Source organism: Colossoma macropomum, unplaced genomic scaffold (genome assembly GCF_904425465.1).
Source record: "Colossoma macropomum unplaced genomic scaffold, Colossoma_macropomum, whole genome shotgun sequence".
NCBI classification, from domain to species: Eukaryota; Metazoa; Chordata; class Actinopteri; order Characiformes; family Serrasalmidae; genus Colossoma; species Colossoma macropomum.
Genome location: NW_023494796.1, coordinates 520282 through 535319, shown reverse-complemented (window position 1 = coordinate 535319; position 15038 = coordinate 520282). Strand labels below are relative to the sequence as shown.

Below are 15038 nucleotides of genomic sequence, written 5' to 3'. Positions count from 1 at the left end.
GATCTTGATGTTCTTAAGGTGATATCAAGCTGATTTACTAACTGCTTCCACATGCCTGCTAAATCTAAGATCAGAGTCCATTAGTACACCAAGGTTATGTACCAGTTCTTTAGATTTTAGGGCTCTCGAATCCAGATAGGCAGCTAGTCTGTGCCTATCTTTCTATTCCCAAATACAATAATCTCTGATTTATCTTTACTCAACTGAAGAAAGTTTGGCCCCATCCGGTTAGTGTGATGTACTCAAGGAAATGAGAAAGTGAGTCAAGGGCATCACCGTTCTTTTAGAAGAGGATCAAGCAGATCTGAGTGTCATCGATTTAGTTTTGATAAGACGTCTCGTAGTCTTGTAGTCCTTCGTCAAAAGGAAGCTTGTATCGATCAAACGAGAGCGGCCCAAGAATGAAACTCGGCAGGACGCCACAGATTACTAGAACTTTCTTGTGAGGCTTGCTTTCAATTGGACATCAATCTAAACTCTTTTAAAACAGTTGTTGAAACACTGAACAAATTCACAAATATATCAACAAAAAATCATTGTCAGCTGTTTTAAATGTTTTTTAATCTGTTTTTTTTTGCATCCTTCAGTAACAAACCACTCTGAACATGCTTTCTTCTTCCAGACTGTGAAACACAGCAGGAACGTTCATCAACGACGGAGAGCAGACGATCTCACTCGTTACTCGCCACCTGATTCACGCTCAGAAGAAAGCATCTTAACTCGTCATCGTGGTTAGAGAGACATAACACTTTCAAATCAAACTTCCAAGTCAGAAACTATAGAAATGATCCCTGAAAGTATAGTCTTAACCTGCAACCTCTAAAGTCAGGAATCTTCCATCCACACACAGCGATTCACCCCGATGGTGAGCAAGGAAGCAAAGTCGCGTGGCTGATGTTAGAGGGACGGAAAGTTGAAATTCTCTGGCGTCTGGAAATGGAGTCTCCTGGCTACGCTAATGCTAGCCAGCTCCTCTCTCCTAGCTAACATAGCTTAGCTAAAAAGATCCAGACACCCCAGTGCAGGTTCGATTTGACTAACTGGTGCTCTGCTATTACAAGTATAGATGATAAAAACTTAAAGCAGCAAGAGCAAAGCCGACCCATCGGTGTTGGAGTGACAGAAAGCCCAAACCGAACCTGTTCTGTAGTGCTTCAAGCTGTAGCCTGCAAGCCTAAGCTAAAGCCAGCGCACGGTGCCTCCCACTGCAGTACAGGCTCAGTTCTAGCAAATCGATGATTAAAAACATCCATTTATAGGATAAAGACACGTATCTGAGATTACAGATTCAAATGACTGGTGTTGGAGCGACAGAAATAGCAAAAATACAGTTGTTCCATGGTGCTTTGAGCTGTAACCTGCCCGGCGACACTAATACACTAATGCTAGTGTAAATAACCGCCTACAGGTGAAACCCACCCCCAGTACAGGCTGCTCCAGTAACAGATGCTCAAATCACACCCGTTTAGAGGATAAAGAATCTGAGAGCACGTCAAGAGTCTGGAGTTGGAGTGACGGACCAGAGCAAACCTTTCGTGGTGGGTGGTGTGTATGTAGCTATTAGCCTCTTAGCTGTTAGACACTCGTTTGTGTTGTTTTCTGCAGTATTTCCCGGTTCTGATGTAGCAGCACAACAGACGGAAAAAGAAACCGTAACCGGTCTCAGCAGTCCGGACTAGCGCGGAACGGCCCAGTACGGCCCTGAGAACCGTTCGGCTCAGTGGAAAAAAATTTGGACCGTGGAAAGGAGACCCTATACACCAGTAATACCACCTTGAACTCTATCCTGTAACAAATTGGCAGCCAGTGTAAGGACTTAAGAACGGGGGTAGCCCTCTTTCACTCCTAGTGAGAACTCTGCCAGCTGCATTTTGAACCATCTGAAGCTGTTGGATTGTCTTTTTCGGTCAAGCTAGGAGACGGGTACACTAATCCGTCCTGCTAGAAATAAAAGTGTGAGATGATTTAGCCACCAAATCTCTGATCTTGATGTTCTTAAGGTGATATCAAGCTGATTTACTAACTGCTTCCACATGCCTGCTAAATCTAAGATCAGAGTCCATTAGTACACCAAGGTTATGTACCAGTTCTTTAGATTTTAGGGCTCTCGAATCCAGATAGGCAGCTAGTCTGTGCCTATCTTTCTATTCCCAAATACAATAATCTCTGATTTATCTTTACTCAACTGAAGAAAGTTTGGCCCCATCCGGTTAGTGTGATGTACTCAAGGAAATGAGAAAGTGAGTCAAGGGCATCACCGTTCTTTTAGAAGAGGATCAAGCAGATCTGAGTGTCATCGATTTAGTTTTGATAAGACGTCTCGTAGTCCTTCGTCAAAAGGAAGCTTGTATCGATCAAACGAGAGCGGCCCAAGAATGAAACTCGGCAGGACGCCACAGATTACTAGAACTTTCTTGTGAGGCTTGCTTTCAATTGGACATCAATCTAAACTCTTTTAAAACAGTTGTTGAAACACTGAACAAATTCACAAATATATCAACAAAAAATCATTGTCAGCTGTTTTAAATGTTTTTTAATCTGTTTTTTTTTGCATTCTTCAGTAACAAACCACTCTGAACATGCTTTCTTCTTCCAGACTGTGAAACACAGCAGGAACGTTCATCAACGACGGAGAGCAGACGATCTCACTCGTTACTCGCCACCTGATTCACGCTCAGAAGAAAGCATCTTAACTCGTCATCGTGGTTAGAGAGACATAACACTTTCAAATCAAACTTCCAAGTCAGAAACTATAGAAATGATCCCTGAAAGTATAGTCTTAACCTGCAACCTCTAAAGTCAGGAATCTTCCATCCACACACAGCGATTCACCCCGATGGTGAGCAAGGAAGCAAAGTCGCGTGGCTGATGTTAGAGGGACGGAAAGTTGAAATTCTCTGGCGTCTGGAAATGGAGTCTCCTGGCTACGCTAATGCTAGCCAGCTCCTCTCTCCTAGCTAACATAGCTTAGCTAAAAAGATCCAGACACCCCAGTGCAGGTTCGATTTGACTAACTGGTGCTCTGCTATTACAAGTATAGATGATAAAAACTTAAAGCAGCAAGAGCAAAGCCGACCCATCGGTGTTGGAGTGACAGAAAGCCCAAACCGAACCTGTTCTGTAGTGCTTCAAGCTGTAGCCTGCAAGCCTAAGCTAAAGCCAGCGCACGGTGCCTCCCACTGCAGTACAGGCTCAGTTCTAGCAAATCGATGATTAAAAACATCCATTTATAGGATAAAGACACGTATCTGAGATTACAGATTCAAATGACTGGTGTTGGAGCGACAGAAATAGCAAAAATACAGTTGTTCCATGGTGCTTTGAGCTGTAACCTGCCCGGCGACACTAATACACTAATGCTAGTGTAAATAACCGCCTACAGGTGAAACCCACCCCCAGTACAGGCTGCTCCAGTAACAGATGCTCAAATCACACCCGTTTAGAGGATAAAGAATCTGAGAGCACGTCAAGAGTCTGGAGTTGGAGTGACGGACCAGAGCAAACCTTTCGTGGTGGGTGGTGTGTATGTAGCTATTAGCCTCTTAGCTGTTAGACACTCGTTTGTGTTGTTTTCTGCAGTATTTCCCGGTTCTGATGTAGCAGCACAACAGACGGAAAAAGAAACCGTAACCGGTCTCAGCAGTCCGGACTAGCGCGGAACGGCCCAGTACGGCCCTGAGAACCGTTCGGCTCAGTGGAAAAAAATTTGGACCGTGGAAAGGAGACCCTATACACCAGTAATACCACCTTGAACTCTATCCTGTAACAAATTGGCAGCCAGTGTAAGGACTTAAGAACGGGGGTAGCCCTCTTTCACTCCTAGTGAGAACTCTGCCAGCTGCATTTTGAACCATCTGAAGCTGTTGGATTGTCTTTTTCGGTCAAGCTAGGAGACGGGTACACTAATCCGTCCTGCTAGAAATAAAAGTGTGAGATGATTTAGCCACCAAATCTCTGATCTTGATGTTCTTAAGGTGATATCAAGCTGATTTACTAACTGCTTCCACATGCCTGCTAAATCTAAGATCAGAGTCCATTAGTACACCAAGGTTATGTACCAGTTCTTTAGATTTTAGGGCTCTCGAATCCAGATAGGCAGCTAGTCTGTGCCTATCTTTCTATTCCCAAATACAATAATCTCTGATTTATCTTTACTCAACTGAAGAAAGTTTGGCCCCATCCGGTTAGTGTGATGTACTCAAGGAAATGAGAAAGTGAGTCAAGGGCATCACCGTTCTTTTAGAAGAGGATCAAGCAGATCTGAGTGTCATCGATTTAGTTTTGATAAGACGTCTCGTAGTCCTTCGTCAAAAGGAAGCTTGTATCGATCAAACGAGAGCGGCCCAAGAATGAAACTCGGCAGGACGCCACAGATTACTAGAACTTTCTTGTGAGGCTTGCTTTCAATTGGACATCAATCTAAACTCTTTTAAAACAGTTGTTGAAACACTGAACAAATTCACAAATATATCAACAAAAAATCATTGTCAGCTGTTTTAAATGTTTTTTAATCTGTTTTTTTTTGCATTCTTCAGTAACAAACCACTCTGAACATGCTTTCTTCTTCCAGACTGTGAAACACAGCAGGAACGTTCATCAACGACGGAGAGCAGACGATCTCACTCGTTACTCGCCACCTGATTCACGCTCAGAAGAAAGCATCTTAACTCGTCATCGTGGTTAGAGAGACATAACACTTTCAAATCAAACTTCCAAGTCAGAAACTATAGAAATGATCCCTGAAAGTATAGTCTTAACCTGCAACCTCTAAAGTCAGGAATCTTCCATCCACACACAGCGATTCACCCCGATGGTGAGCAAGGAAGCAAAGTCGCGTGGCTGATGTTAGAGGGACGGAAAGTTGAAATTCTCTGGCGTCTGGAAATGGAGTCTCCTGGCTACGCTAATGCTAGCCAGCTCCTCTCTCCTAGCTAACATAGCTTAGCTAAAAAGATCCAGACACCCCAGTGCAGGTTCGATTTGACTAACTGGTGCTCTGCTATTACAAGTATAGATGATAAAAACTTAAAGCAGCAAGAGCAAAGCCGACCCATCGGTGTTGGAGTGACAGAAAGCCCAAACCGAACCTGTTCTGTAGTGCTTCAAGCTGTAGCCTGCAAGCCTAAGCTAAAGCCAGCGCACGGTGCCTCCCACTGCAGTACAGGCTCAGTTCTAGCAAATCGATGATTAAAAACATCCATTTATAGGATAAAGACACGTATCTGAGATTACAGATTCAAATGACTGGTGTTGGAGCGACAGAAATAGCAAAAATACAGTTGTTCCATGGTGCTTTGAGCTGTAACCTGCCCGGCGACACTAATACACTAATGCTAGTGTAAATAACCGCCTACAGGTGAAACCCACCCCCAGTACAGGCTGCTCCAGTAACAGATGCTCAAATCACACCCGTTTAGAGGATAAAGAATCTGAGAGCACGTCAAGAGTCTGGAGTTGGAGTGACGGACCAGAGCAAACCTTTCGTGGTGGGTGGTGTGTATGTAGCTATTAGCCTCTTAGCTGTTAGACACTCGTTTGTGTTGTTTTCTGCAGTATTTCCCGGTTCTGATGTAGCAGCACAACAGACGGAAAAAGAAACCGTAACCGGTCTCAGCAGTCCGGACTAGCGCGGAACGGCCCAGTACGGCCCTGAGAACCGTTCGGCTCAGTGGAAAAAAATTTGGACCGTGGAAAGGAGACCCTATACACCAGTAATACCACCTTGAACTCTATCCTGTAACAAATTGGCAGCCAGTGTAAGGACTTAAGAACGGGGGTAGCCCTCTTTCACTCCTAGTGAGAACTCTGCCAGCTGCATTTTGAACCATCTGAAGCTGTTGGATTGTCTTTTTCGGTCAAGCTAGGAGACGGGTACACTAATCCGTCCTGCTAGAAATAAAAGTGTGAGATGATTTAGCCACCAAATCTCTGATCTTGATGTTCTTAAGGTGATATCAAGCTGATTTACTAACTGCTTCCACATGCCTGCTAAATCTAAGATCAGAGTCCATTAGTACACCAAGGTTATGTACCAGTTCTTTAGATTTTAGGGCTCTCGAATCCAGATAGGCAGCTAGTCTGTGCCTATCTTTCTATTCCCAAATACAATAATCTCTGATTTATCTTTACTCAACTGAAGAAAGTTTGGCCCCATCCGGTTAGTGTGATGTACTCAAGGAAATGAGAAAGTGAGTCAAGGGCATCACCGTTCTTTTAGAAGAGGATCAAGCAGATCTGAGTGTCATCGATTTAGTTTTGATAAGACGTCTCGTAGTCTTGTAGTCCTTCGTCAAAAGGAAGCTTGTATCGATCAAACGAGAGCGGCCCAAGAATGAAACTCGGCAGGACGCCACAGATTACTAGAACTTTCTTGTGAGGCTTGCTTTCAATTGGACATCAATCTAAACTCTTTTAAAACAGTTGTTGAAACACTGAACAAATTCACAAATATATCAACAAAAAATCATTGTCAGCTGTTTTAAATGTTTTTTAATCTGTTTTTTTTTGCATCCTTCAGTAACAAACCACTCTGAACATGCTTTCTTCTTCCAGACTGTGAAACACAGCAGGAACGTTCATCAACGACGGAGAGCAGACGATCTCACTCGTTACTCGCCACCTGATTCACGCTCAGAAGAAAGCATCTTAACTCGTCATCGTGGTTAGAGAGACATAACACTTTCAAATCAAACTTCCAAGTCAGAAACTATAGAAATGATCCCTGAAAGTATAGTCTTAACCTGCAACCTCTAAAGTCAGGAATCTTCCATCCACACACAGCGATTCACCCCGATGGTGAGCAAGGAAGCAAAGTCGCGTGGCTGATGTTAGAGGGACGGAAAGTTGAAATTCTCTGGCGTCTGGAAATGGAGTCTCCTGGCTACGCTAATGCTAGCCAGCTCCTCTCTCCTAGCTAACATAGCTTAGCTAAAAAGATCCAGACACCCCAGTGCAGGTTCGATTTGACTAACTGGTGCTCTGCTATTACAAGTATAGATGATAAAAACTTAAAGCAGCAAGAGCAAAGCCGACCCATCGGTGTTGGAGTGACAGAAAGCCCAAACCGAACCTGTTCTGTAGTGCTTCAAGCTGTAGCCTGCAAGCCTAAGCTAAAGCCAGCGCACGGTGCCTCCCACTGCAGTACAGGCTCAGTTCTAGCAAATCGATGATTAAAAACATCCATTTATAGGATAAAGACACGTATCTGAGATTACAGATTCAAATGACTGGTGTTGGAGCGACAGAAATAGCAAAAATACAGTTGTTCCATGGTGCTTTGAGCTGTAACCTGCCCGGCGACACTAATACACTAATGCTAGTGTAAATAACCGCCTACAGGTGAAACCCACCCCCAGTACAGGCTGCTCCAGTAACAGATGCTCAAATCACACCCGTTTAGAGGATAAAGAATCTGAGAGCACGTCAAGAGTCTGGAGTTGGAGTGACGGACCAGAGCAAACCTTTCGTGGTGGGTGGTGTGTATGTAGCTATTAGCCTCTTAGCTGTTAGACACTCGTTTGTGTTGTTTTCTGCAGTATTTCCCGGTTCTGATGTAGCAGCACAACAGACGGAAAAAGAAACCGTAACCGGTCTCAGCAGTCCGGACTAGCGCGGAACGGCCCAGTACGGCCCTGAGAACCGTTCGGCTCAGTGGAAAAAAATTTGGACCGTGGAAAGGAGACCCTATACACCAGTAATACCACCTTGAACTCTATCCTGTAACAAATTGGCAGCCAGTGTAAGGACTTAAGAACGGGGGTAGCCCTCTTTCACTCCTAGTGAGAACTCTGCCAGCTGCATTTTGAACCATCTGAAGCTGTTGGATTGTCTTTTTCGGTCAAGCTAGGAGACGGGTACACTAATCCGTCCTGCTAGAAATAAAAGTGTGAGATGATTTAGCCACCAAATCTCTGATCTTGATGTTCTTAAGGTGATATCAAGCTGATTTACTAACTGCTTCCACATGCCTGCTAAATCTAAGATCAGAGTCCATTAGTACACCAAGGTTATGTACCAGTTCTTTAGATTTTAGGGCTCTCGAATCCAGATAGGCAGCTAGTCTGTGCCTATCTTTCTATTCCCAAATACAATAATCTCTGATTTATCTTTACTCAACTGAAGAAAGTTTGGCCCCATCCGGTTAGTGTGATGTACTCAAGGAAATGAGAAAGTGAGTCAAGGGCATCACCGTTCTTTTAGAAGAGGATCAAGCAGATCTGAGTGTCATCGATTTAGTTTTGATAAGACGTCTCGTAGTCTTGTAGTCCTTCGTCAAAAGGAAGCTTGTATCGATCAAACGAGAGCGGCCCAAGAATGAAACTCGGCAGGACGCCACAGATTACTAGAACTTTCTTGTGAGGCTTGCTTTCAATTGGACATCAATCTAAACTCTTTTAAAACAGTTGTTGAAACACTGAACAAATTCACAAATATATCAACAAAAAATCATTGTCAGCTGTTTTAAATGTTTTTTAATCTGTTTTTTTTTGTATCCTTCAGTAACAAACCACTCTGAACATGCTTTCTTCTTCCAGACTGTGAAACACAGCAGGAACGTTCATCAACGACGGAGAGCAGACGATCTCACTCGTTACTCGCCACCTGATTCACGCTCAGAAGAAAGCATCTTAACTCGTCATCGTGGTTAGAGAGACATAACACTTTCAAATCAAACTTCCAAGTCAGAAACTATAGAAATGATCCCTGAAAGTATAGTCTTAACCTGCAACCTCTAAAGTCAGGAATCTTCCATCCACACACAGCGATTCACCCCGATGGTGAGCAAGGAAGCAAAGTCGCGTGGCTGATGTTAGAGGGACGGAAAGTTGAAATTCTCTGGCGTCTGGAAATGGAGTCTCCTGGCTACGCTAATGCTAGCCAGCTCCTCTCTCCTAGCTAACATAGCTTAGCTAAAAAGATCCAGACACCCCAGTGCAGGTTCGATTTGACTAACTGGTGCTCTGCTATTACAAGTATAGATGATAAAAACTTAAAGCAGCAAGAGCAAAGCCGACCCATCGGTGTTGGAGTGACAGAAAGCCCAAACCGAACCTGTTCTGTAGTGCTTCAAGCTGTAGCCTGCAAGCCTAAGCTAAAGCCAGCGCACGGTGCCTCCCACTGCAGTACAGGCTCAGTTCTAGCAAATCGATGATTAAAAACATCCATTTATAGGATAAAGACACGTATCTGAGATTACAGATTCAAATGACTGGTGTTGGAGCGACAGAAATAGCAAAAATACAGTTGTTCCATGGTGCTTTGAGCTGTAACCTGCCCGGCGACACTAATACACTAATGCTAGTGTAAATAACCGCCTACAGGTGAAACCCACCCCCAGTACAGGCTGCTCCAGTAACAGATGCTCAAATCACACCCGTTTAGAGGATAAAGAATCTGAGAGCACGTCAAGAGTCTGGAGTTGGAGTGACGGACCAGAGCAAACCTTTCGTGGTGGGTGGTGTGTATGTAGCTATTAGCCTCTTAGCTGTTAGACACTCGTTTGTGTTGTTTTCTGCAGTATTTCCCGGTTCTGATGTAGCAGCACAACAGACGGAAAAAGAAACCGTAACCGGTCTCAGCAGTCCGGACTAGCGCGGAACGGCCCAGTACGGCCCTGAGAACCGTTCGGCTCAGTGGAAAAAAATTTGGACCGTGGAAAGGAGACCCTATACACCAGTAATACCACCTTGAACTCTATCCTGTAACAAATTGGCAGCCAGTGTAAGGACTTAAGAACGGAAAACAAAAAATCATTGTCAGCTGTTTTAAGTGTTTTTATCTACTTTTCACCATCAAGTATCTAAACATTCTGAACATACCCAGAAAGCAAGGAATTTTTGGCCCGAATGTGGCCCACATTTGGTCTTGATTTACGGCCTTTATTCAGGGTAAGTCTGGCTGCCCCAACTCAGCCACAGGTCCACTATATATGGGCCACATCAGGGCCAAAGAACTTAACCTCAGCTTCACCTATAACGGGCCAGATGCGTGCCAGATCAGGACTATATCATACACTTCCCCTACATCAGCCATGTTGTATGCCATACGAAATTACCACTAGTTCTCCTTAATTGGGCTGTACGTCAGGCACCTCAGCCGGCATTTCAAAGTTTATTTATGGCTGAGTCAATGTTGTCATTTTTCAAAACCGAATCAACAAATGTGGACATAACTGAACAATCAATAGTCTGCTGCAGTTTTAAGAACATTATGTGCATTACCATGTATTAAGCCAGTATGTACTGTATTACTCTGTAAAAGTTACCGATTCTTAAAACTCACCTGTATGCATACATGAATTTCAAGGACAACACTAGAAATCATTTGGAAACAACAGCTTTAATGGTCTTACAAAAATATACAGAACTTAGACAAAATTGGTGGAATAGCAAGTTCATAGGTAACAGTTACCATATACAAATAAACAGGTGTTAAAGAAAAACAGAAACTACTAGTTGAGTGTGCAGTACACCATTGTGCTTGATTTTTTATATATATATTGACTCATTAGCCACTTCGTGTACAGCTACCCTGTATTTAAACTCATTGTCCATTTTATCAGCTCCACTTACCATTTAGAAACACTTTGTGTACAATTGTAGTGCTTCTGTTTCTCAGCATACTTTGTTAGCCCCCTTTTACTCTGTTCTTCAATGTTCAGGACCCCCACGGAGCAGGTATTATTGGGTAGTGGATCACTCTCAGCACTGCAGTGACGCCAACATGGTAATATGTGTGGTGTTGCACAGAGTCACACCGTAGTGTTGCTTGAGTGTTTAAACATGTGCATTTGCTGGACTGAGAATAAATTTCCAGCCAACAGCCTCCCGTAGGCACTGATGAAGGACTGAAGCAGGGATGCACAACTCCGGTCCTGGAGGGCCAGTGACCAGCACAGTTTGGTTGTACTCAAACACACCCACAAAACCTGGCAATTACCACCAGGTGAGTTGAATCATGTGTGTTTGAGCAGGTGAATTACCAAATTGTGCTGGATGTTCCTGGACTAGAGGATAACTAATAAACTGGGCAGCAACAGATGACCTTACATCTCTAACTTTACCTCTAAAAGGACTAACAAGGTAGGTATGTAATTGGACACAGTGGAGTGGACACAGTGTTTTAAAACTCTGCCAGCACTGCTGTGTTTGATCCAGTTGTACCAACACAACCCTCAATAACACACCACTACCATGTCAACATAACTGCAGTGCTGAGAAGGAAACCACTTCCCAAATGATACCCATTCTGTGGTCCTGATCACTGATGAAGGAGTAAACAAATTATGTTGAGAAACAGATGGACCACAATCTCTAATATTTTGTCTGCAGACATGTGATTCTAATGACGTGTAAAATCCAGGAGGGCAGGAGATGAAAAGCAGAATGGATAAGATGCAGGTCAGCCCATACTGTGATAGTTTATACAATATTACAAGAGAAAATATGTTAAACATGATCCTTTTGTTATGAAATGGAGCCATTTTTAAACTGAACTGAAAACCTTGCCTGCTATCAAGGCAGTAGATAAGCAACTACCTCCTTCAAACATCCTTCTACTTAAGAAAGCAAATGAAAGCATACAAAACTCTTGAGGCATACAACCTTTTTGTTAGTGGTTGGGTCCACAACTCCAGCACTGTGTTTATTGCATTGTCACGCACTTGTGTTCCTGTGTTGGTCCTGGAGGAATGTTGTTTTGTTTCACTGTGTACTTGTATATAGCTGAAATGACAATAAAGCCTAACTTGACTCGACTTGACGCCAGTGAAGACGTGGATCATCGCGGAGCAAGACAAAGAAGTTACTGCAGCTCATTGCAATTGCATGGCGGGTTGCTATTTATGCTGGTCTGTCGTTTGTTTAACTGTTAATTAAACCGTTTTAAATTTATCACCAGTGCACACCCACAGACGAACTGCAAAGCATACAACCCTCTACTCCTAGCAAACGCCCAAAGCAGCCTCTTTTTCGCCAGTTTACCCGTTCCACCTTAAATGGTGTATGTAGAAAATCACTTCCTGACCTCCGATTGCAGTTTGTGCCACAGCAACGCAGAGACGTGATGACATATGCAAACAGACTTAACTAGTTAAACTGATTTAGGTGTATAAAAAGTGTAGACAGAGAATGAACATCTGATCCCTACCCTTCAATGTTAAATATACTCGGCACTTAACAGATGCGGAGGTCTCTGGTCAATTTTATTGTCACCTGCAGCTTGTGATTGTGGATTCTTCACGGCTGCATCCTAAAAGAACAGCAGCCAGTGAAAAAAAGCAAAGCAGATTAGCCGTTGATTCAAATACATAATATTAGCAATATCTTGCACTAAAGATGTAGTTATATATGCAAAGAAATATGTACTAACAATCCAAAGAGTACACTACAAATGTTACTATGAATAAAAGTACCTGGGACAAGCTGTAAGTCCTTATCAGGCAAGAACCAGAAGCAGCAGATGGATGGCTGTAGGAAGACAACACATTTAGTAAAGGTTTAAAATACTAATTTAAACAATTGAAGCAGATACAAGCATACTGATGTGGATTAACTGCATTTGCATAAGCACATAAGCCTCTCAAATCCAGTAGACATTGCTTCCAAACCTGGGAAATACTGGTTTACGCAGACAGGATTTTATCCTAACCTCTCCTGGTAGGCCAGGAACAGCTGGGTGGACAAAACACACAACTTCTCTACTATAAAAGTAGAAATGCTCTTAGTAAAATATTACTTAATGGACCTTTTGTCACATCCGGCTGTAAATAGTAGCATTATCGAACTTTCGCCTGCACCGTTTAATAGAGTGGCAATGGAGGGTCTCCGGTTTTCAGCATCCCTCAAAAAATCTTTCTTCGGCCTCAGCTGGGTTAATAGAAGAGCGGTTTGCATGTCTGGTAGTTCCTCTAACATGAGCAGAAAGGCTAGTCTGACAAGGCTAAAGCATGTCACGCAAAACTTAAAAATGTTTGGACTAGCTTTATTTTGGAGGAGAAAAGGTCAACCAGGTTTAGTTTTTCTTACTCAGTCCATGTAAACATGAGCAACATTAGAAAGTGCCCTGAACACCATAACCAGCACAGAGACACAGCATATTTCTACATTACAGTTACTGATCACCGAGCTGCAGTTAACCTCTTCATCAAACCTCTGTGATGACAATATTCCAGGATTTTAAGCATTTTTAATGACAAATGTGAGTAAATCTGTCCTGCTGTACAGCCCATATTCATTCTTCAGCTCAGTTTTACTCTCTTTTTTTGATCAGCTACCTCGTTAAATGTGACACATGACGAGCGAAGCTTTTCAGCTGAAGTTGAACATTTTTAGACTTAATCGAGTGGAAACTTAGGTGAGGCTGTTGACTTGAATTATTGGTGCATTAGGAACGCAGCAATGATTTTGGGCAGTATCAGCCATTGTCTACAGTGCGACCGCAAACTGTTTAATGCTACTATTTACTCTTCTGCATTAATGAACAAGGAAGTGTGAAAATGATCTATTAACATTGAAAGTATTCCATCAATATTTGTACTAGAATTTGTGTTAGAATTAACAGTACTGTAAGTTATTATAGAAGACATTATCATTAATTATTATTAAAGTAGAAACGAGTCAGAGGGAGGATGAAAGAAGGAGAGCTCAGAAACGTTAGTCTGACTGACCTCTAGTCAGTGATACCCTGTTTTCTTGTGCCACATTAAATATTCTTATTCTCCTTATCATATATAAATTAATATTATTTTAATAATTATATATATTTTCATAAAGTGGATGCTCAAACTCCAGTTTATACAACAAATGCTCAATTCCAAAAATGTGAACATTGACCTAACTTTAATTGTTTTAGATGTACGAATTTAAGCATGTAAAACCAAACGCAGCACCAAATCATGCCTTAGTCTAGTTAGGATAAGTAACTGTTAGCCAGCCTGCCAGCTAACATTAGCTAAACCTGAGCTCACTTAAATAGCAACTCGCAGTAACTGTTATATTACATTTACAGTTTGACACTTCGCTCCAATTTTAAAATGATTATTTAAAAAGTGCTGTTTTATTGTTGTTAAATTGTTGTTATTTTGCGAGAGCAGACAATAAAAACAGTGACTCGCTAGCTTAGCATAGCAGACACCGGCTAGCTAACTAGCTAACTCTTAGCAACTGACGCTTATTTTCGTTTTAACGTATAAACAGTCCGACATTAACAGATTATCTACAGGACTACGTTCGAGTACATGTCTGGCTGAAAACTGTTGGTACGTCAAATAAACCGAGCGTTTCTCACCAAACGCGTTTGGACGCCTCCCGAAGTTTCCAGAAGCAGCGCTAAGCGCCGGTTTCGCCCGGTTGAACGTCTCAATACAGGTGGGGTCTAGCCGCCTAAATACGGGTGGGCTCTTCAATTTTAACGCATGTTCATCATTTATCGTTTTTAACTTGATATAAATGTTCAGTTTGTAATACAAATGACTTTCCAGCACTTTATAATGATAGTTATTCTGACTATCAATTTTCATGCTGTTATAAGAGCTTTGAGCCAACTCAGTTGTTCTTCACAAACTGTACTTTCTAGATATTATTATTGTTGTTCCTGTTTTCCATTTTTAATGTATGAATTTAGATTTCTGAAGTACTTTTATGATAAAAAAAATAAAATGCTAATAAATTAATAGTTATGGTCATATGTAAGGTTTACAGGTATGACTCACAATGTAAGGTTTACAGGTATGACTGTGTATGTGTATGTGTGTGTATGAGTGACTGATGGTAAAAATGCATGTTTTATATTTATATATTTTATTCACTACATGTAAATGTTTCTCAGATACTGTGCACTGTGAGCTCCTGTAACCAAAACCAAACTCCTTGTATGTGTAAACATACCTGGCCAATAAAGCTTCATTCTGATTCTGATTTATAATGTGGATTGTTAGTTGATGTTAAAATTTAATGTTGATTTATAAATATTTTGTTAAACTTTTCAGAATCATTTATCATTGAATGTTGTTTCAGCTTTTTTTTTCAACATTGAAACTG

General features: G+C 42.0%; 5 non-coding genes across 5 annotated transcripts; all 5 read right to left on the bottom strand.

Annotated features, from left to right (window-relative positions):
* Positions 1-593: 593 nt before the first annotated feature.
* Positions 594-807, bottom strand: LOC118817185. Its single transcript, XR_005007983.1, has one exon. It is a non-coding gene; the product is annotated as a small nucleolar RNA U3 (small nucleolar RNA).
* Positions 808-2567: 1760 nt separating this feature from the next.
* On the bottom strand, positions 2568-2781 carry LOC118817184. The gene has a single exon (XR_005007982.1). It is a non-coding gene; the product is annotated as a small nucleolar RNA U3 (small nucleolar RNA).
* A 1760-nt stretch (positions 2782-4541) lies between these two features.
* LOC118817183 lies at positions 4542-4755 on the bottom strand. The gene has a single exon (XR_005007981.1). It is a non-coding gene; the product is annotated as a small nucleolar RNA U3 (small nucleolar RNA).
* Positions 4756-6523: 1768 nt separating this feature from the next.
* Positions 6524-6737, bottom strand: LOC118817182. Its single transcript, XR_005007980.1, has one exon. It is a non-coding gene; the product is annotated as a small nucleolar RNA U3 (small nucleolar RNA).
* Positions 6738-8505: 1768 nt separating this feature from the next.
* LOC118817181 lies at positions 8506-8719 on the bottom strand. Its single transcript, XR_005007979.1, has one exon. It is a non-coding gene; the product is annotated as a small nucleolar RNA U3 (small nucleolar RNA).
* Positions 8720-15038: the final 6319 nt, after the last annotated feature.